Below are 24,146 nucleotides of genomic sequence, written 5' to 3'. Positions count from 1 at the left end.
CCCCCATGGGTTCCTGCCAAGTTTCTCAGGATCCACATAAGAGTGAAACCATATGGTATCTGTCTTTCTCTGTACGGCTTATTTCACTTAGCATCACACTCTCCAGTTCCATCCACGTTGCTACAAAAGGCCATATTTCATTTTTTCTCATTGCCACGTAGTATTCCATTGTGTATATAAACCACAATTTCTTTATCCATTCATCAGTTGATGGACATTTAGGCTCTTTCCATAATTTGGCTATTGTTGAGAGTGCTGCTATGAACATTGGGGTACAAGTGCCCCTATGCATCAGTACTCCTGTATCCCTTGGATAAATTCCTAGCAGTGCTATTGCTGGGTCATAGGGTAGGTCTATTTTTAATTTTCTGAGGAACTTCCACACTGCTTTCCAGAGCGGCTGCACCAATTTGCATTCCCACCAACAGTGCAAGAGGGTTCCCGTTTCTCCACATCCTCTCCAGCATCTATAGTCTCCTGATTTGTTCATTTTGGCCACTCTGACTGGCGTGAGGTGATACCTGAGTGTGGTTTTGATTTGTATTTCCCTGATAAGGAGCGACGCTGAACATCTTTTCATGTGCCTGTTGGCCATCCGTATGTCTTCTTTAGAGAAGTGTCTATTCATGTTTTCTGCCCATTTCTTCACTGGGTTATTTGTTTTTTGGGTGTGGAGTTTGGTGAGCTCTTTATAGATTTTGGATACTAGCCCTTTGTCCGATATGTCATTTGCAAATATCTTTTCCCATTCCGTTGGTTGCCTTTTAGTTTTGTTGGTTGTTTCCTTTGCTGTGCAGAAGCTTTTTATCTTCATAAGGTCCCAGTAATTCACTTTTGCTTTTAATTCCCTTGCCTTTGGGGATGTGTCGGGTAAGAGATTGCTACGGCTGAGGTCAGAGAGGTCTTTTCCTGCTTTCTCCTCTAAGGTTTGGATGGTTTCCTGTCTCACATTCAGGTCCTTTCTCCATTTTGAGTTTATTTTTGTGAATGGTGTGAGAAAGTGGTCTAGTTTCAACCTTCTGCATGTTGCTGTCCAGTTCTCCCAGCACCATTTGTTAAAGAGGCTGTCTTTTTTCCATTGGATGTTCTTTCCTGCTTTGTCAAAGATGAGTTGGCCATACGTTTGTGGGTCTAGTTCTGGGGTTTCTATTCTATTCCATTGGTCTATGTGTCTGTTTTTGTGCCAATACCATGCTGTCTTGATGATGACAGCTTTGGAGTCGAGGCTAAAGTCTGGGATTGTGATGCCTCCTGCTTTGGTCTTCTTCTTCAGAATTCCTTTGGCTATTCGGGGCCTTTTGTGGTTCCATATGAATTTTAAGATTGCTTGTTCTAGTTTCGAGAAGAATGCTGGTGCAATTTTGATTGGGATTGCATTGAATGTGTAGATAGCTTTGGGTAGTATTGACATTTTGACAATATTTATTTTTCCAATCCATGAGCAGGGAATGTCTTTCCATTTCTTTAAATCTTCTTCAATTTCCTTCATAAGCTTTCTATAGTTTTCAGCATACAGATCCTTTACATCTTTGATTAGATTTATTCCTAGGTATTTTATGCTTCTTGGTGCAATTGTGAATGGGATCAGTTTATTTATTTGTCTTTCTGTTCCTTCATTGTTAGTGTATAAGAATGCAACTGATTTCTGTCCATTGATTTTGTATCCTGCAACTTTGCTGAATTCATGTATCAATTCTAGCAGACTTTTGGTGGAGTCTATTGGATTTTCCATGTATAATATCATGTCATCTGCAAAAAGCGAAAGCTTGACTTCATCTTTGCCAATTTGGATGCCTTTGATTTCCTTTTGTTGTCTGATTGCTGATGCTAGAACTTCCAGCACTATGTTAAACAACAGCGGTGAGAGTGGGCATCCCTGTCGTGTTCCTGATCTCAGGGGAAATGCTCTCAGTTTTTCCCCATTGAGGATGATGTTAGCTGTGGGCTTTTCATAAATGGCTTTTATGATCTTTAAGTATGTTCCTTCTATCCCGACTTTCTCAAGGGTTTTTATTAAGAAAGGGTGCTGGATTTTGTCAAAGGCCTTTTCTGCATCGATTGACAGGATCATATGGTTCTTCTCTTTTTTTTTTTTTTTGTTAATGTGATATATCACGTTGATTGATTTGCGAATGTTGAACCAGCCCTGCATCCCAGGAATGAATCCCACTTGATCATGGTGAAATTCTTTTTATATGCCGTTGAATTTGATTTGCTAGTATCTTATTGAGAATTTTTGCATCCATATTCATCGGGGATATTGGCCTGTAGTTCTCTTTTTTTACTGGGTCTCTGTCTGGTTTGGTTATCAAAGTAATACTGGCTTCATAGATTGAGTCTGGAAGTTTTCCTTCCCTTTCTATTTCTTGGAATAGCTTGAGAAGGATAGGTATTATCTCTGCTTTAAACGTCTGGTAGAACTCCCTGGGAAGCCATCTGGTCCTGGACTCTTATTTGTTGGGAGATTTTTGATAACCGATTCAATTTCTTCGCTGGTTATGGGTCTGTTCAAGCTTTCTATTTCCTCCTGATTGAGTTTTGGAAGAGTGTGGGTGTTCAGGAATTTGTCCATTTCTTCTAGGTTGTCCAATTTGTTGGCATATAATTTTTCATAGTATTCCCTGATAATTGTTTGTATCTCTGAGGGATTGGTTGTAATAATTCCATTTTCATTCATGATTTTATCTCTTTGGGTCATCTCCCTTTTCTTTTTGAGAAGCCTGGCTAGAGGTTTGTCAATTTTGTTTATTTTTTCAAAAAACCAACTCTTGGTTTCGTTGATCTGCTCTACAGTTTTTTTAGACTCTATATTGTTTATTTCTGCTCTGATCTTTATTATTTCTCTTCTTCTGCTGGGTTTGGGGTGTCTTTGCTGCTCTGCTTCTATTTCCTTTAGGTGTGCTGTTAGATTTTGTATTTGGGATTTTTCTTGTTTCTTGAGATAGGCCTGGATTGCAATGTATTTTCCTCTCAGGACTGCCTTCGCTGCATCCCAAAGCGTTTGGATTGTTGTATTTTCATTTTCGTTTGTTTCCATATATTTTTTAATTTCTTCTCTAATTGCCTGGTTGACCCACTCATTCGTTAGTAGGGTGTTCTTTAACCTCCATGCTTTTGGAGGTTTTCCAGACTTTTTCCTGTGGTTGATTTCAAGCTTCATAGCATTGTGGTCTGAAAGTATGCATGGTATAATTTCAATTCTGGTAAACTTATGAAGGGCTGTTTTGTGACCCAGTATATGATCTATCTTGGAGAATGTTCCATGTGCACTCGAGAAGAAAGTATATTCTGTTGCTTTGGGATGCAGAGTTCTAAATATATCTGTCAAGTCCATCTGATCCAATGTCTCATTCAGGGCTCTTGTTTCTTTACTGACCGTGTGTCTAGATGATCTATCCATTTCTGTAAGTGGGGTGTTAAAGTTCCCTGCAATTACCACATTCTTATCAATAAGGTTGCTTACGTTTATGAGTAGTTGTTTTATATATTTGGGGGCTCCGGTATTCGGCGCATAGACATTTAAAATTGTTAGCTCTTCCTGATGAATAGACCCTGTAACTATTATATAATGTCCTTCTTCATCTCTTGTTACAGCCTTTAATTTAAAGTCTACTTTGTCTGATATAAGTATGGCTACTCCAGCTTTCTTTTGGCTTCCAGTAGCATGATAAATAGTTCTCCATCCCCTCACTCTCAATCTAAAGGTGTCCTCAGGTCTAAAATGAGTCTCTTGTAGACAGCAGATAGATGGGTCTTGTTTTTTTATCCATTCTGATACCCTATGTCTTTTGGTTGGCGCATTTAATCCATTTACATTCAGTGTTATTATAGAAAGATACGGGTTTAGAGTCATTGTGATGTCTGTATGTTTTATGCTTGTAGTGTTGTCTCTGGTACTTTGTCTCACAGGATCCCCCTTAGGATCTCTTGTAGGGCTGGTTTAGTGGTGACAAATTCCTTCAGTTTTTGTTTGTTTGGGAAGACCTTTATCTCTCCTTCTATTCTAAATGACAGACTTGCTGGATAAAGGATTCTCGGCTGCATATTTTTTCTGTCTAGCACACTGAAAATCTCGTGCCAATTCTTTCTGGCCTGCCAAGTTTCAAAAGAGAGATCAGTCACGAGTCTTATAGGTCTCCCTTTATATGTGAGGGCACGTTTACCCCTTGCTACTTTCAGAATTTTCTCTTTATCCTTGTATTTTGCCAGTTTCACTATGATATGTCGTGCAGAAGATCGATTCAAGTTACGTCTGAAGGGAGTTCTCTGTGCCTCTTGGATTTCAATGCCTTTTTCCTTCCCCAGTTCAGGGAAGTTCTCAGCTATTATTTCTTCCAGTACCCCTTCAGCACCTTTCCCTCTCTCTTCCTCCTCTGGGATACCAATTATGCGTATATTATTTCTTTTTAGCGTATCACTTAGTTCTCTAATTTTCCCCTCATACTCCTGTGTTTTTTTATCTCTCTTTTTCTCAGCTTCCTCTTTTTCCATAACTTTATCTTCTAGTTCACCTATTCTCTCCTCTGCCTCTTCAATCCGAGCCGTGGTGGTTTCCATTTTGTTTTGCATTTCATATAAAGCGTTTTTCAGCTCCTCGTGACTGTTCCTTAGTCCCTTGATCTCTGTAGCAAGAGATTCTCTGCTGTCCTCTATACTGTTTTCAAGCCCAGCGATTAATTTTATGACTATTATTCTAAATTCACTTTCTGTTATATTATTTAAATCCTTTTTGATCAGCTGAACTTGAGTAATTCTTAAGACATGGAAAATTTTCATGGCATCTTGCACTATTTTTTGTTTGTAGCTGTATTAATTCAGGCATCAGAATAGCTTTACTAACAGTGTCCTTAAAGTATTGTTTGTAACTTGCCAGAAAGCATGGGTTGATTTACTGAGGGCCTACAATGTGCTAGTTTCTAGGCTAGGCACTTGAGAGAGAGTGGAGAAGAAGACCATGGCCTTTTGTTCATGGAACTTACTTCATCAGGAGAGGTATGTGTTAAACGTTTAACTGTCACATAATTAGTGATTTCATTGCATTTGTGGTAAGTTCAGTGAAGTTTAATTTTTTAGAAATCAAATTGTCACATTGCTTTCTCTAACAGGTTTTATCAATTTACATTTGCCAACAAAGTGTGAGAGTACCTCTTACATCTTCCCTTTTTAAAATTGAATATTGTCTTTTAAAAAAAATTTGCTTAATTGATAGGCACATATGAAAGCATTGTTATTACCAGTAAGAGTAAAACTTTTTCTTTGTTACATCTACTGGCCATTTGATCTTCCTTCAAGAATTATCTGTTCATGCTCTTCTTCCGTTACTTACCTCTCCTTGTTTTTAGTAGATCTCTCCTCAGTGTTTGAACCCATTAGCCACCCTTCTCTCTCTCCTCCCTTAGCTCTGGAAATTATAAAATATATTTTACTTAGTCTCTGGCCATTCCCTTTGGATCTCCTTTGAACTTCTTTCTTATCTACCTTGGAAATTTTGGTGTGATTAGGGATCTGGCCACATTTTATTCCTTGACCCAACAAAAATATAGCAAACATAAGTCTTATGTTCTTCTCTCCATATCCTACTCCCCAGAGGTAACAGTATTAAATTTATATCTCTTCCCAGACATTTTCCATGCATATATAAAATATTTCCTTCCTTCCTTCCTTCCTTCCTTCCTTCCTTCCTTCCTTCCTTCCTTCTTTCCTTCCATCTATTCATCCATCCATCCATTCTGTCTTCACTTATATGTTAAAAAATACACATGGAATCATCATGTATATGTTTTGCAATTGATTTTTACTTAATATTTGAGGCAAGCCTTTGATGTCAGTAAAAATAGAATTATCTCTTTCTTTTTAACAGTGGCATAGTATTCCATTATATGTATATGCCATAATTTATTTAGTCAGTTTCTTATTGATATATGTTTATATTGTATAACTTTTTTGATTATTCAAACACTGAGCATCCTTATGATATATACAGTAAAACCTTGGATTGTGAGTAACCTGTTCTACAAGTGTTCTGCAAGATGAGCAAACATTTCTAATAAATTTTAACTTGATAAATAAGTGATGTCTTGCAATATGAGTAGTATGTGATGCTGAATGTCACATGATCACAACTGAGCCAATGGTTCATGAAATTAACTTTGATATACAAGTGCTTTAGATTACAAGCATGTTTCTAGAATGAATTATGCATACAAACCAAGGTTTTACTGTATTTGTGTATATACTTGAATATCATTAGTTTTTCAAAATGGAATTGCTCCATTGAAAAATGGTAAGTGGTAGGGTGTCTGGGTGGCTTAGTCAGTTGAGCGTCTGACTTTAGTTCAGGTCGGGATCTCACAGTTTGTGGGTTCAAGCCTCATGTCAGGCTCTGTGCTGATAGCTCAGAGCCTGGAGCCTGCTTTAAATTCTGTGTCTGCCTCTCTCTCTGCTTCTCGCCTGCTTGCTCTCTCTCTCTCTCAAAAATAAATAAACATTAACAAAAAATCTAACAGAAAAGTGGTAAGTGGTGCTAAAGATGCAGAGAAATTTAGGAAGATAAAGGCTGACTACTGTCCACTGGATGGAGGTTTCTGGTGACCTTAGAGCAATTTCAGGGGTGAGTGGGTTAGAATGCTTCTTTTGGTGGGTTAAGAAATGATTGGGGATAGGAGGTGGAGGTAGTGAATATGGACAATTCCTTAGAGAAATTTGGCTCTGCAGAGCAGTGAGAGTGGTAGTAGAGGAAGGGTTGAGATTTATGGATTTTTTTTTTTAATTTAGGAGGGACTTAGACATCTTTAAAAGCTGATGGGAAGGAAGGGATAATTTTTTATACAAGATTCTTTTTTTTAGTTAATTTTATTTATTTTTGAGAGAGAGAGAGCAAGCGGGGTAGGGGCAGAGAGAAAGGGGAGAGAATCCCAAGCAGGCTCTGCACCATCAGCACGGAGCCCCATGTGGGGCTTGAACTCATGAACCTCAAGATCATGACCTGAGCTGAAACCAAGAGTTGGGGGCTCAACAGAATGAGCCACCCAGCTACCCCGGAAGAAAGGGATAATTAATGGAACAAAGTCCCTACAGGGTGAAGTTTTTATGCCAGACGAGAGAGGATCCAGAATGAAGTGGAGGGGATTACCCTGAAATAAGAGGAAGAACACTACAGTTGGGAAGAACAAAAAGTGAACATAGATGAAAATAGGTTTAAAGATTTGGTGACGGGAACTTGTCTGAGGGCATTTATTTTTTCTGTGATATAAGAGGAAAGGTCATTCTTTTTTAAAAATATTTCTTTATTTTTTGGGAGAGCACAAGCAGGGGAGGGGCAGAGAGAGTGGGACAGGATCCAAAGTGGGCTCTGCACTGACAGGCTGACAGCAGTGAGCCCAATGTGGGGCTTGAACTCATGAGCCATGAGATATGACCTGAGTTGAAGTCAGATGCTCGACCAACTGAGCCACTCAGGATGCCCTGAGAAAAGGTCATTCTTTTTTTTTTTTAATTTTAATTTTAATTTTCTAAAATTTACATCCAAATTAGTTAGCATATAGTGAAACAATGATTTCAGGAGTAGATTCCTTAATTCCCCTTACCCATTTAGCCCATGCCCCCTCCCACAACCCCTCCAGTAACCCTCAGTTTGTTCTCCATATTTATGAGTCTCTTCTGTTTTGTCCTCCTCCTGTTTTTATATTATTTTTGCTTCCCTTCCCTTGTGTTCATCTGTTCTGTGTCTTAAAGTCCTCCCATGAGTGAAGTCATATGATATTTGTCTTTCTCTGACTAACTTTGCTTAGCATAATACCCTCTAGTTCCATCCACGTAGTTGTAAATAGCAAGATTTCATTCTTTTTGATTGCCAGGTAATACTCCATTGTATATATATATACCACATCTTCTTTATCGATTCATCCATTGATGGACATTTGGGCTCTTTCCATACTTTGGCTATTGTTGATAGTGCTGCTATAAACATGGGGGTGCATGTGTCCCTTCGAAACAGCACACCTATATCTCGTGGGTAAATGCCTAGCAGTGCAGTTGCTGGGTTGTAGGGTAGTTCTATTTTTAGTTTTTTGAGGAACCTCCATACTGTTTTCCAGAGTGGCTGCAACAGTTTGCATTCCCAGAAAAGGTCATTCTTTAGAGCAGGGGTTGCAGTGGGGTAAGGTGTGGGTTGGAGATTTTTAGTGCTTGAGGAAGGTTTGAAATAGTTATTGTGGTGAACAGGAAAGCATAGTTGGAGTGTCAGGCAGTGTTGAGGTGAGCTTGGTGACAAAGAATTCATATTGATAATAATCTACCAGATTGTGTTTTTTTTTTTCCCCAGTAGATCTCAGTAGCTCCAGTGCAGGCATAAAGCACAACAGTTGGGCTCTTCTAGAGTTACATTTTTATCAGATATTTGCAATGAAAATGGGTTATTGAGGATATTGACAGAGTGAAGTTGAAACATTAGAACTCAAGCTATCTAGGAAAGGAAGTGAAGACAGGAAGGAGCTGACATAGCAGCAGCAGAAGGGTGTTTGAATTCATGATATGAAAAGTAAAGTCCTGGATGATAAACTCTTAGGTGTGACTGAATATGATATTTGATATTTTTGATGCCAGCTCATTCAATCAACAAATATTTATTGTATGAATATTATGTGCCAGACACTGCTCTAGGCACTGAAGATACTGAGATGAACAAAACAAAGTCCCTTTTCTCATCCAGCTTACTATCTAGTGGGGGAGATTATTCATTTTTATAAAAGGGCATCCTCCTTGATATGCTGATTACTGATTGTGTAGTTTTACTTAGAACTAATAATAAAGTCAAATATTTACATATACAGGGTGAGGAAAGTCCATCTAGACATTTTGAGTGCCTTGCTTTATTGTAAGTTATAGTAACTGGATTATGAAAATGCATATCTCCCCCCATAAAACTTTTTAATGTACTTTCATATGCTATGTCAGAACTGAAGATAAACCAAATATATATGTGCATAATTTGAACATTTTAGCAGTTTTAATTTTTTATGCTTTAGCCTTTTTGAATATCAGGCATTGTTTCTAGCTTAGACCAGATGTTGATAATGCATGTAGTAAACTTGTTCCGGGGATTTGATGTAATATGTAAAGTAATTATGGTTAAGCAGTTTAGAAGGGAAGGAGGGCTTGTAGTACATTCATATTTTACCTTTATTTTATATTCTCCATGTATACCTACTCTTTTGTGTATATATTTTATGTATATATTTATTAATATTTTATTTGAAATAAATTAGCATTTATTTTATGTCTTATAGGTCTTAAATAAACCTTAAGATTGTCTGCCACAGGTATAGTTAAGTTTAACCACAGGTTATTTGATTGTGTTTAAGGTTTCTGTGGCCATAGCTAGGTCACAGTATCCCTAAAATTAAAAAAGAAACCAAATGCATGAAATCACAGTTAGGTGTGAACATGGGCTGGATTAGTCACAAACCATCATGATTTCTCATCTAAGGGGACTGCATGGGTGAGTTTTAGGTGACATGACCTGCAAGAAAGAATTGGATGCTTAGCTAGAGTTCAGTTAGAAATCCCCATCATCGGTGACCCTGGTAGAAGAGGGTCTTCTCTGAAGGGATGATGGTTTATAATAGCTTGTTGACTAAAGAAAGATAATGGTGTTACACACAGTCATGAGACTTAATGAAGAATGACAACGTGTTGGTTCTCATCACACTTTAAAAATGTTTTATGCATATAAATGACCTGGATTTTAAAACGTTGTGGTTGTTTTTAGTTGGGGATTTTTGATCTTTTTAAGTTTTTGTGCTGTTAAGGAAGGGACTTTGGCAGAGAAGAGGATGAACTGGCCATCCTCCCCGGCCCCCCCATCAATCTCATGGCGCTCTCATGAGACTGCCTGGCTCGTATGAGAGGTAGCTCTAAGTGTAGGTCTTGCAAGCTGGAAAGAAAAATGCAATTTGACTTATATATGCATTTCTCCTGTTGCCAAGGGTGGTATTTGGACACATGGTCTCATTTTTATGATCTTTTATATATACTTACTTCTATGTACCATATTTATGGATATCTGCCTTCCAGAACTGGTGGTAGGTTTAAGACATCTGGAGTTGCTGAGGAGAAGGAAAAAGTGTGAAATCATGAAAATAAGACCATATTTTCATGTATCCAAAAAAACCACTCTGCAGGAGAAATATGTGTATTAAGACAGCTTCCCTCTGGGACTTACTTTAGAAAAGTATGTATTATTTTAAGTGGGAATTTCTTCAAACCACTTATGACCAGAATTTGGTGGCATTGAAAGGTAACCATGTGGTTTCAATCGGGAGGAAATTATCCCCACCTGTGTGTGATTCTAAGAACTAAGGAAACATTATATTTTAGTTACTTCCCCCATATATTCCTACTGTCCTTTAGAAGGGAAATGCTGGATGAGGGGAGGTCAGGGGACTGAGAAAGTAAGGCAGACTGAGGGCCTCTCAAATGTTTATCTGTTACTAGCTGAAGACTTTTAAAAAACTCTTTTCCAGTTACTTAGGGTAAGATGTCTCTTTTCCAAACATTACCATGTATAAGCAATATTATCAGACAAAGAAGAGACTGTATAACATAGTGGTTAAGAGCTCAGACTCTGGAACCAGACTGGGTTCCAAAACCAGACTGTCACTTATAGGACAAATGACCTTAGGCAAGTTGTTTGCTCAATATGTGCCTCCCTACCCTCATTTGTAAACATAATAATGTAGTATCTGCCTCACAGTATGCTCATGAGAACTAAATGACTCCATCTTATATGAAGTGCTTAGAAAAGTGTTTGGTCCATAGTAAGCATTCTAGAAGTGTTACTGGCTTTCTACTCCTCTTCCTCTTTCTTCATCTTCATCAGCTGGTGGCTATCTTTAAGATATCTAAAACTGCTCAATGCCTCACTATATGCAAACTCCACTTTTATGGAACCTGTTTTGCAAAGGATTGTAAGGGGCAAAAGAACCATGGTGCAAACCCAAAATCAGAATCTTGTAAACTTGAGAACTAGTTTATAAATTTCTCGTTGTTAGGGGAAAATAACAAGTTGGCTACCATAACACTTCTAAGAATGGACCTCAGTGTAGGAAGGCCTGGACACATTGTCTGAGGCATGGATGTGCTCTGTGGGTGAGGTTGTGGGAGTCTGGACCCCAGTTGACCATTGGGAAGCCTAAGTTGCCCTTTGGGTTTGGAGCCTTGATTCTGCTCTTCTACATTATCACCACTCTTGTTTTTCTTCTTTTTGATTCTATTTTTAAAATTTATGCTATTTTGTTATGTTTTATGTATCTTTGTAAGTCATTTTAAATCCTGTCTGGAACAGTGTATAAATAAATATCTTTTAAACTGATCATATCCAATTACTAACATTTACTTAATATTTATGCATGTCAGCCTACCTCCATGCAGAGGGATATGGTGACTTTCCATCTGGACAAGACTGCTGATTAGATTTCTCAAATTTCATTGTAAGATGTCAAAACAGCCATATGCTTGTATCTTTTTCTAAGCATATGGTGAATGATAATTAAACATCTACCAAATTGGCTGCTTATTGTAGACTGGGCACTATGTTCTACCCTTTATTCATGATGTACACTGGAATCCTCACAGCCTTAGGCAGGAGCTCCTATTATTAATCACTGTTTTTATAAATGGGGAAACAGAGACTCAGAGAGGTCAAATAACTTGCCCAAGGTCACACAGCAAAAAAAAAAAAAAAAAAGTAGGAAAGCTCTGATTGGAACCCAGGCAGCCTGCCCCCAGATTCAGTGCTTATAGGCACTATTCTAAGCAGTACTACTCGTAATTAGAAATCTAGCACATCAGAGCCCCAAGTCCTAGTAGAAGAGGCTGTTCTGTGTTACAGAACATTCACAGGTTCTGAAGGTTTTACCTCAGTGTTATGTCTTTAATATGCCCCTTTCTATCTCTACTACCACTGCCTTCTACTTTGTGCTCTCATCATCTGCCCTCTAGATTTATATCACAGCCTTCTCAAATCCATATTCTGCACAACTGTCAGAGTGTTCTAACAAGCCTTTGCATTACGTAAAACCCTTCAATGGTTCCCATTGTGAAAGGTTGATTATACGTTTCTGAGCACAGTATATCAAACTCATGGTATGATCCCACCCTACCCCCTGTCTCTTTCACATCCTCCTTTACAATTTACTATCCAGTATTGCTATACTGCTTGCCCATACCGTGTTGCTTTATGCCTCCATGCTGTGTTCTCTACTTGATTAATCAACACATACACATTATTTATAGCTAGTTCATGTGCTATTATTGTTGGTATCTCTTTCTAGTTCTCTTTCCCCAAGCTGGACTTAGTGTCCATCCTTGGTATTTTCCATAATACCTTGTGAATATATTTCTTTGGTCACCATGTTCTTTTATGATTATCTATTTAAGTACCTATTTCAATAGACTGTGAACTGCTTTGGGGCAAGGGCTATGAATTATTTTATCCTTAGCCAGTTAGCACAACACTTAACATGTAGTTGGCCCTCTGAACTAGTGTGTATTCTGTAAACAGTGCAAAATACAGAGCTGCAGGTCAGGGGAAGAAGTCGGATTTTAAAGGCCTGAAACCACACAGACATTCAAAGGTAACTACCAGGACAGTAGAGGGAGGTGTCACAGAAGAATCTTTGGGCCAGATACATTTACATTATTTAACCCAGGGGCCAGAAGGGGCTCAGGGAGATGGGAGTAGGGGTCTGTATCCAAAGAAAACTTGGAAAAAGATAGAGAAACCAGATTTAGCAGCTTTATAGTTTGAATCTACCTTAAATTTGTTTGCATGGCTTTGATTAGATGTCTAAGACAGATTTTAATAAAATATTTAGAGTTGTTTTCTTGGAGGGACATCACCCTAAAATTGAAAGAGACAGTTGAGGGGCACCTGGGTGGCTCAGTTGGTTAAGCATCCGACTCCTGATTTTGGCTCAGGTCATGATCTCACTGTTTGTTGAGTTCGAGCCCCATATTAGCCTGCATAGCCTGCTTGGGATTCTCTCTCTCTCCTTTTTTCTCTCTCTGCCCCTACCCTGCTTGCTGTTTCTTAAAATAAATAAATAAACTTAATAAGAAAATTAAAAAAGAGAGAAAGGGACAGTTGATAAAATGACCAACACAGTATCCCAATGTAAACATTTTATTGACTGTAAGCAGTGTTACATGTTCACTCAGTTGTTACCAACCAAAAAATGTTATCAGTTGGTGCCTTTGTGCATAGGTGGCTGGATCCAGACAAGGGGATTTAGGGAAACCCTGCATTTCTGGAAGCTTTCCTTTAATGGATTTTTTTTTTTTTTTTGGTACAGTGTGCAGACTTATCACATAATCTGTTTTGGCCTCACTTTTCTGTGCTCTAAAATTCACTCTTTTACCTTCAGATTTTCAAATAGTATTTTTTTTTCCAAAAGGGGATGGATTTGCTGGCTTTTAAGGGCTATGCTTCATTTATGTTTTGGGAAACCCACACATATAATAGGTATTAATTCTGACAGTGCTTTAGATAGGTCTGCCTCAGATACTGTAATTGCTGTGGTCACAATTAGTTAATAGAGTTCACTTCTGAATATACTTTATGGCAGCACAAATCCATATTCATTATGCTACCCTACATGCATCAGGGCAGCTGTATTTTACAATCATCAGAATGATTTATTCTTTCCTAATTAACATACATCATAAATATATGCAAGCAGAATCACAATGACATATGGCAATTTGTAAGAATGGTTTCCCTTCACCCTACTTTAAGCAAAGCATTTCACAACTTTTTTGATCAGTCTCTCTCACCACCAAAAAATTTTTATCACCCCTAATATATGTATATTTCCTTATAAAGTATATATTCACCACTGTACTAGTATTATATAAGACATTCATTTCTATAAAAATAGAAATACAGATGAAATGAACACTTTACAGTTAATTTTAATATTCATTAATGGTGTCATAACCCTTACTCTCATTTTGGTGAGAAAACTGACATTAATGTGCTTTATTTACTTATTTATTATTTTTTACAATTTAAAAAAAATATTTTTTTAAAAATTTACATCCAAATTAGTTAGCATATAGTGAAACAATGATTTCAGAAGTAGATTCCTTAGTGCCCCTTACCCATTTATCCCATCCCCCCTCCCACAATCCCTCTAGTAACCCTCTGTTTGTTCTCCATATTTATGAGTCTCTTCTGTTTTGTCCCTCTCCCTGTTTTTATATTATTTTTGTTTCCCTTCCCTTATGTTCATCTGTTTTGTCTCTTAAAGTCCTCATATGAGTGAAGTCATATGATTTTTGTCTTTCTCTGACTGACTAATTTCACTTAGCATAATACCCTTCAGTTCCATGCACATCGTTGCAAATGGCAAGATTTCATTCTTTTTGATTGCCGAGTAATACTCCATGGTATATATATACCACATCTTCTTTATCCATTCATCCATGAATGCACAATTTGGGCTCTTTCCATACTTTGGCTATTGTGGATAGTGCTCCTATAAACATGGGGGTGCATGTGTCCCTTTGAAACAGCACACCTGTATCCCTTGGATAAATGCCTACTAGTGCAATTGCTGGGTTGTAGGGTAGTTCTATTTTTACTTTTTTGAGGAACCTCCATACTGTTTTCCAGAGTGGCTGAACCAGCTTGCATTCCCACCAACAATGCAAAAGAGATCCTCTTTCTCTGCATCTTTGCCAACATCTGTTGTTGCCTGAGTTGTTAATTCTAGCCATTCTGACAGGTGTGAGGTGGTATCTCATGGTGGTTTTGATTTGTATTTGCCTGATGATGAGTGATGTTGAGCATTTCATATGTGTATTTACTATTCATATATTTTCTTTGGTAATGTATTTGTTCAAAGTTTTGTCCACTTAAAAATTTTGGTTGTGTAGGGTTTTTTTTTAATTATAGTTTTGAGAGTTCTTTGTATATTCTGGATACAAGTCCTTATCACATACACTATTTACAAATATTTTCTTCCAGTAAAAGGCTTGTCATTTTATTTTTTATTAGCATCTTTCAAAGAGAAGAAGTTTTTAATTTTACTGAAGTCTAGTTTACTAACTTCTGGATCATATTTTAAGTGTCATAACTAGGAAATCTTCACATTTTTAAAAATTTTACTTTTGGATATCCAGTTTTTCCAGCATCATTTGTGGAAGTGGCTATCATTTCTCTGCTGAATTCTTTTGTACCTTTATCAAAAATCAAGTGACTGTAAACATAAGGTTTTATTTCTGGACTCTTCTGTTGTTCTCTTTATCTTTCTGTATGCCAATTCCACTCTCACTTGATTATTGTAGATTTACGATAAGTCTTGAAATCAGGTTATGTAAATCTTCTAACTTTGTTCTACATATGTTTTGAACCTCACAATATATTGTTACATATTTTTTTTACTTTTAAAAGTCAATTATTGGGGCGCCTGGGTGACTCAGTCGGTTAAGCCTCTGACTTCGGCTCAGGTCATGGATCTCACAGTAGTTTGAGCCCTGTGTGGGGCTCTGCACTGACATCCCAGAGCCTGGAACCTATCTCAGATTCTGTGTTTCCCTTTCTCTCTGTCCCTCCCCCACTCACACTCTGTTTCTTTATCTCTCAAAAATAAATAAACATTAAAATTTTTTTTTAAAGTCAATTATTTTTTTATGTTTATTTACTTACTTTTACAGAATAAGAGCATGAGCTGTGGAGGGGCAGAGGGAGAGGGAGAGGTAGAGAAAATCCCAAGCAGGCTCCATGCTATCAGCATAGAGCCCAACACAGGGCTTGATCTCACACACCATAAGATCATGACCTGAGCTGAAACCAAGAATAGGATGCTTAACCAACTGAGCCACCCAGGCAGTCTGGCAGTCAATTATTTTTTATTAAAGTGTAGCTGACACACACTGTTACATTAGTTTCAGATGTACAACATGGTGATTTGACAAGTTTGTACATTATGCTCTGCTCACAAGCAAAGCTACCATCTGTCACCATACAATACTATTACGATACCATTGTCTGTATTCCCTATGCTATACCTTTTATTCCTGTGACTTATTTACTTCATAACTGGAAGCCTGTATCTCCCATTACTCTTCACCTATTTTGCCCATACCCCCATGTTTCTCCCCTCTAGAAACCATCAGTTTATTCTATATATTGATGGGTCTGTTTCTGCTTTTTGTTTGTTTGTTTGCTCATTTGTTTTGTTTTATAGATTCCACATGTAAGTGAAATCATATTGTGTTTGTCTTTCTCTAACTTATTTAACTTAGCATAATATTTTCTGGGTCCATCCATGTTGCAGATGGCAATATCTCATTTTTTTATGGTGAGTAATATTCCAGTGTGTGTGTGTGTGTGTACACCATATATTCTTTGCCCATTCATCTATGAGAAAAAAATATTTTTAGGGTGCCTGGGTGGCTCAGCTGGTAAATATTTGAGTCTTGATTTTGGCTCATGTCATGATCTCACAGTTTGTGAGATCGAGGCCCGAGTTGAGCTCTGTGCTGACAGCATGGAGCCTGCTTGGGATTCTCTCTCTTTTCTCTCTCTGCCCCTTCCCCTGCTCATGCTCTCTGTCTCTCAAAAAATAAATAAACATTAAAAGAAAAACTATTTTTACCCACATAGTTTGCCATTGCATGTGCTCTTCATTCCCTTTTGCAGGACCACATTTGTATCTGGATTATTTTTCTTCTGCCCAAAAGACTTTAACAATATTTATAGTGCAGGTCTACTGGCAATTAATTCTTTCAACTTTTTCATGTTTGAAAAAAGTATTTATTTCACCTATGTTTTTGGGTGATATTTCACTGTGTTTGGAATTCTAGGTGGACAGGTTTTTTTTTTTTTTTTTTTTTTTTTTTTTTTTTTTTTTTTTTTACTTTCAGTATTTTAGAGATGTTCCACTGTCTTCTCATTTCATTGTTTCCAATGATAAATCTCCTTTCATCATTGTCTTGTTTCTTCGTGTGTAACATGTACCCCCGGCCCTAGCTGCTTTGAGGATATTCTCATTATCTCTGGTTTAAAAAAAATTGACTGCAGTGTGCCATATGGTGTGTTTTTCTTTATATTTCTTTTGCATAAAGTTTATTGAGTTTCTTGGATCGGTGAGTTTATAGTGTTCATCAAATTTAGAAAAATTTTGGCCAATTTCTTCAAATATTTTTTGTGTTCCCATTTCCTTTGGTTACTCCAATTACATGTGCATAGCCAGCTTAAAGTTGTTCTACAGTTCATTAATGCTCTCTTTTTATAAAATTATTTTTTCTTACTGTTTCATTTGGATAGTTTCTGTTGCAATGTATTCAAGCTCTCTAATCTTTTCTACTACAATGTGTAATTTGATGTTAATCCCATCTTGTATATTTTTCATCTTGGACATTGTAGTTTTTGTCTCTAGGTTTGATTTTGGTATTTTTAAATATCTTCCATATCTTTATTTAACTTTTTAAAATTGGAATACAGTTATAATGACTGTTTTACTGATTTTTTTGTTAATTCTAGCCTTTCTGTCAGTTCTTGGTCAGTTTTTGATTGTCTTATCTCATCAGGGACAGTATTTTCCTGCTTTTCTGCATGCCCATTAATTTTTTTTATTGAAGTATAGTTGACACACAATGTTATATTAATTTCAGGTGTACACCATAATGATTTGATAACTCTATATGTTATGCTATGTTGAACTCACCTCAAGTGTAGGTACCATCTGTCACCATACAACACTATTCAAATGCCTCTGCTGAACCTTTCATCCTTGTGACTTATTCATTCCATAACTGGAAGCCTGTGCTTCCCATTCCTCTTCACCCATTTACCCCTTCTTCCACTCCATTCCCCTCTGGCAACCACCAGTTTGTTCTCTGTATTTATGATTCTTTTTCCGTTTTTTTTTTATTTGTTGTTTGTTCATTTTTTTTTTTTTTAGATTCCACATTTAAATGAAATCATATGGTATTTACCTTTCCCTGTCTGACTTGTTTTACTAGCCTGATACCCTCTAGGTTCATCCATGTTGTTGCAAATCATGCCTGTTAGTTTTTTATTGGGTACCAGATATTGGGAATTTTACTTTGCTGGGTACTGCATTTTTTTATATTATTATAAATATGCTTGAACTGTGTTCTGGGATGCACTTGAGTTACTTGGAAACAGATTGATCCTTTCAGGCTACTTTGTTTAGATTTGTTAGGCAGGACCAGAGCAGCACACAGTATAGGGCTGATTAGTTCCCAGTATGGAAGCAAGACCCTTCTGAGTACTTTGTCCCATGCCCTGCGAATCATGAAGTTTTCCAGTTTGGCTGGTGAACAGGCACTACTCCTGGCCCTGTGTGGTTGACAGACACTGTTGTTTGAATCCTTTCAGTTGGTTCTGTCCTTGGCCCAGGTAATTTCCTCACAGGCATGCCATGCACTGATCAGTGCTGTGCTGAATACTCAGGAAGACCCTTGATAACTCTCCAAAGATCTGTCTGTGTGTGGCTCTCTCAGTACTCTGTCCTATGAACTTTTGCCACGTGGGTTTTCCCAGACTCTCAGCTCTGTCACCTCAGCTCAAGCAGTTCACCAGGTTCTGCCTATATTCCTCTTCCCTGCACCATAGTCTGGAAATTGTCTCAAGACCGTAAACCTGGAAAAAATTGGAGGTCTTGCCCTATTGTTTATTTTCTTTCAGGGATCACAGTTCTTCACTGCCTGAAGCCACCACTGTTTCACGTATTTTATCCATTTAGGGTGGTGGCTTATTTTAGGCAAGGTGGAAATCCACTTTTCGTTACTCTGTTTTAGCTAGAATTAGAAGTCCACTGACTTTCTAAAGTTACAAATTTCATTACCAAGTATAATTTGTAACCCAGTTTCAATTAACCTTTCAAAAATGTAGACACCATCACATTTCTTGTCATAGCCTTATCAGTTCTGATTATGTTCAAAAGTATACAGGATCTGACATGTAGCAGTGTAAATCTTCTCACATCACTAGTTTCTGTGTAAAACCAAGTATCATTTGCTTAACAATAGCAGTTTCTATCCTTTGAAAGACTCTGATTCACTTTTTTGTGTTTAGTGAAGTATAAATTTTACCAAAATTGCTTATTTTCCTTGGCCCAAAGAGCAAAATTCTCTTATATCACTTTAGTGGGACATAATTGATATTCCAATAGGATTTATATGCAAAACCATCAATAATTACTACTTGTAGGTTTAGAGGAATACTTTAATATCAATTCAGTCTTTTTGCCCCTGAGCATGGGTCACTTTTTCTGAGATTCTTCTGTAATCTTTAATATTGTTAGCATAGTTTCTCACTTTTAAAAACAATGCTTGAAACTTTAAATGGTGTATAGATGCACTTTAACTCACTGTATTCTTTAAAAGAAAGTACGTGTCCTTTTTCAAGGACATTCAGGTAAGTCTTAAAGCATGAATACACATATAAACCTGACAAAATAAAAATAGCTAACACTTAGCATTCTTTGTGTTCACATTACTTCAAGCACTTTACATATTTTAGAAACTCATTTAATCTTTATAACAAACCCAAAAAGGTAGGTAAAGTTATTATCTTCATTTTACAAATGAGAACATTGAGGCACTGAGAGGTTTAGTAACTTGCCTAGGGTCACACAACTAGTAAATGGTGAAGTTGGGATTCAAATTCAGGCAGTCTGGCTCCAGAGCCCATGCTCTTAACCACGACACCATACTACTTCAGGAAAACAAAACCACTTTTGTCTCAGCTCTATTACTACTCTTCAATTTCTGTGAGTTAAGTTTAAACATATAAATATAGATTTATTTCTGGGTGAAGACATTCAGTAAACATTTATTGACCTTATACTGTGTATCAGACAGTGTGCTAAATACGTTCCTTGGAGTATGAAGTCCAGATACAGTGTCTGCCCTCAAGGAGGTTACATGTGGTAGAAATTTCTAGTTTGAACATGCCCTATATATTTAGGAGACAGGGAGGTACCAAGGTGTCCAACAAATGAAACACAGCAAAATCTGTTTATTTGCTGCCCAGTCCAGGGACATTATGTGATGTTTTTTCTAATTCACATCAGTTTCCATTTGGGGAACACCAACAATGATTTTTAATGTACATACTATTCTTATAAGGATTTCTATATTTTTGATAATCTTTTTATATTTTGGGCCCTTGTCCAAGGTCATATAACTAATAAATAGCAAAGCTAGAATTTGAACACAAGTCTATCTTACACCACTATATTCGTTATTCCATGATTCCTATCAGTTTGGCCCAGTTTTTCATTTTTATAACTGGTATTCAGAATTTAAAATAACTTGAGAGAGCTCTCCCCACCCTTCTTGAAAACTAGCTGTTAATGTTCACTTATTAATTAATGTTATCTCCTAATCTATAGGTTTAGGGTATAAATTAGATATATCCATTTGGATATATAATCAAGAGAGGTATGTTAACCTTTCATTTTCATAGATGTTTCAGTTCCTTCTTGCTTTTGTGTTTGCATTAAAATATTATTTTGGATTTTGAGCACTAAATGTACATAATTTTCTGAATAAACAAACCATCTTTTCTAAAATAACTTCTTGTGTGTATGAGGTCCCACAAGGATGCTATATTAAAATATTTAATCTGAGTCTTGACACCCCACGACTAACATAGAACAAATTGTCCATCAGAGCTTGGGTTCGGACACTCATGTTATCTGAGCTATGGTTTTCTCAGTGGATAATCCTTGCTCTTTTGGCTTCACATCTGTGGCTGAATTTCAGTGAACAGCTTTAATAAGTTTTTTGGACTTTGGTCTCTCCACTAAACCCTAATATTCATCAGTTGGGAGAATATGAAAGGTCACAGATTTCCTAACTTCAAATCTGTCTGGTTTCATTTGTGCTTCCATTATTTTTCTGAGTTATGTTTTTCAAAATGTGTTATATCATTTACCATAAAACTTTGCACATGAAAGCATTATTTTTATTCCATATTTTCCTTTTTGAATTTCTAGAATACATTCTATGATATGGGAGTGGTAGTGGTGGTAAAGCAGGCAGCAGATTTCTTCTTTAAGATATTAATGATAGATTTAGTACAATTATAATTTTTCTTTGACATATAAGTTATGTAGAAATGTCTTTAAATTTCTAAAATGTTTTAGGATTAAAAATGATCTTTTGTTATTAACTTCGTATTTAATCTTCTTGAGGTCAGAGAGCATGATCTGTAGGAGAATGATTTTTCTGAAATTTACTGAGACTTGTATTATAACCTAGTACATGATTATTTTGGGAGGTAAATGGTCCATATGCACTTGAAAAGAATGTGATTTTCCAATTGGATATAGATTTCTACATATGTCCACCAAATCAAGTTTATATTGTTGTTCAACTTGTCTATATATTTACTAATTTTTTATCTCCTTGTGCTATTAATAACTGCAAAGAGGTTATATTAATGTCCCATTTTGATGCTTGATTTTTCAATTTCTCTCTAGCGTACTTAATCTTCCTTTATATATTTAGAAGTGTTTTTATGAGTGTATACAGGTTTATTTACTCTATGTACTAATTTTCTTTATTATTATAATGCTTTTATTGTCTTAAAGTTTTATTGTATAGGTGTTAATATAGCTGACCCAACTTTCTTTGGGTTGGCATTTACCTGGTATATCTTTTTCCATACTTTTTATTTTCAATCTTTCCTCATCTTTGTTTTAGATGTGTCCCTTGTAAAATGGCACATAGCTGGATTTTTAAAAATTTTATACAATCTGTTAACCTCTGCATTTTAACGGGTGAGTTTTGCTCATATATGTTTTTTTTATGTTTATTGATATATTGGAGTTTCTTTTTACCATCTTCTTTTTTCTATTTGTCTCATTTTTTTCCTATGCTTTCCTTTTTCTCCTTGCCTCAGAAATTTTTTATTATCCTGTTTTCTTCTCCACACTACTGATTGTGCAAGATTGCATCTCAAGTGAACTGGCTGGCAACAGGGTTAGTGTTTGAAATAACAACCCATGGTCCAAAGAGGGGTTGGGGTGGGATATGACTTTTCTGAAAGGAGTCAGATTGGCAGGTAATGGGAGAGGAGGTGGGGAGCTGAGGAAGTCATGAGTGGTGTATTCTTTACAAGTGTGAAATAAAGATGTCTGATGGGAACTGGAAGAAAGGGAAATGGGAGTGTGAGATCAATGAAAGCTTAAAAATAGAGCCTGAAAAGACTAGGAAAAGGAACTGGACTAAGGGCAAGTAAAAAGACTCATGAGTAACAGTAAGGGTCCAGCTGAGGTTGGAGACTGAGGATTATGTAGGACTTGGGTATAGGAGCATACAAGGCAAGACTATATTATTGGTACAGGTTTGGGATTTTGATGGGCAGATGCAACAGAGGGATGAAGGTATATGCATATGGAAGATACTGGTGAGAGTAGTTCAAATGTTGAGCCATCTGGAGACCAGAATGGGTTGGAAAGGAAAATAAGTAGGAATCAAGTAGACCAAGAGAAAATGGGACATGGGCTCAAGAGACTGTGGTCTTGATTAGGTTGAAGAATAGGTATAGTGAGAGTGTGCTATGGTCAGAAAATGGGGATTCCTGAATTTAAGATTTTAAAAGAAGGCAATTCTGGTTGTTCAAGTCCATGAGAGCGAAAAACAAGAGATATACAGTATTAGCAGTTCCATTTTCTTATGTTGCTATCTTTATTTCCTCAAGGATTTTCTTACTTCCCTGGATTTTGATGTTACTTGGTGTCATTATTGTGCCAATGTGCCTATCTCATCACAGAACTCTGCTGCCACTCCACAGATCTGACTTCATTCTCATTTCCAATGTGCCAGTAGTGCCATCTTTAGTCTTTAACTGCCAGGCAATTGGTGATATCTATTTTATCCATGAGCTGCTGATATTTTGGCCAGTGCTTCACTCATAATCACCCATATGAGAATCAATTTGTACAATGCTTTTAATTGCCCTGTTCAATATTTTATAATTGTTTTGGCCATGATCCTGCCTGGACAGGGCCAGTAGAGCACTAGCTCTAGAATCAGATTGCCTGGGCTTGAATCCCAGCAACTTCAGTTGCTTTTTGTTTATTAATGGGCAAGTTAACCCAACCTCTCCTGGGTCCTCATCTATAAAATGGGATAACAATAGTACTTCATTCTTGGGGTTGTTGTGAGGATTAAATTAGTTAATATATAAAGTACTTGTAGCCTGGCATATAGTAAATTCTCAATAAATGGAACTGGTGGGATGATGATAGTGATGATGATCAACAATAGTGGCAGCATATGCAGCACTATGTGCCAAATATTGTGTTAGGTGTGTGGGCCAGATACATAGAAGAATATTGAAAAAGTCTTTGTTCTCACAGTGTGTATATATTCTCCATGGGTATAAGAACTAAGAATTCTTGGGGCACCTGGGTATCTCAGTTGGTTAAGTGTCTGACTCTTGGTTTCCACTCAGGTCATCATCTCACGGTTAGTGGGATCAGGCCCTGCATCAGGCTCTGCGATGACAATGCAGAGACTGCTTGGGATCCTATCTCCTTCTCTTTCTGCCCCTCCCCTGCTCACACTCTGTCTCTCTCTCCAAATAAATAAATAAATAAACATTAAAAAAAGAACTAATCATTCTTCCTCAAGATTATCTAAGAAAGGGTCTATGAAGGAAGCTTAGTATCTTATAGTTCAGTAAAGACCAGGAAATAGCCAAGTCAAGAAACTGTTGAGGTTTCAGGAACCTTGTAACTGTGCTGTGTTGTTTATACTCTCAATTGTCCTGTAGGTAATTAGTAAAACAAAACAAAAGAGTGAAAAAAGGTTCTTGGTCTAGTTTCAAGGGGGAGCAGAGAATGTAAATATGGGCCTCACTTCCTTTCTCACTGGGTCTACCCTGAGCTCTTTGACTCCCGTGACTACCAAATCTATACTTTCAGATACAGTCTCTCTTCCTGAGGACCAGCCCTGTGCCTCCAACAATTTTCTGGGTCTAATTACCTGGATGTCCTGTATATAGTACAAACACAATTATGACTAAAATGAAACTTCTTGCCTTACTTCCATACCTGTTTCTTCTCTTATAGCTCTTATCACAGTTAAGATTATCACTA

General features: G+C 37.0%; 1 protein-coding gene across 4 annotated transcripts in view; it reads left to right on the top strand.

The window, feature by feature from the left end:
• Positions 1–24,146, top strand: part of SYTL4 (synaptotagmin like 4) — a 60,730-nt gene that overhangs the window by 6,445 nt on the left and 30,139 nt on the right. For 2 of the 4 annotated variants that reach the window (XM_045471552.1, XM_045471554.1), the window contains exons 2-3: positions 21,745–21,821; positions 21,944–22,023. The exons of 1 other annotated variant lie outside the window; for it this stretch is intronic. The gene's annotated coding sequence lies outside the window, so the exon portion shown is untranslated. The remainder of the gene's footprint in view (positions 1–21,744; positions 21,822–21,943; positions 22,024–24,146) is intronic. One more of the 4 variants, XM_045471555.1, reaches the window with a different exon arrangement.

The sequence above is a fragment of the Leopardus geoffroyi genome, chromosome X (genome assembly GCF_018350155.1).
Source record: "Leopardus geoffroyi isolate Oge1 chromosome X, O.geoffroyi_Oge1_pat1.0, whole genome shotgun sequence".
Lineage (NCBI taxonomy): Eukaryota > Metazoa > Chordata > Mammalia > Carnivora > Felidae > Leopardus > Leopardus geoffroyi.
The sequence above is the reverse complement of the archived record's forward strand: the minus strand, read 5'-3'. Positions and strand labels throughout refer to the sequence as shown.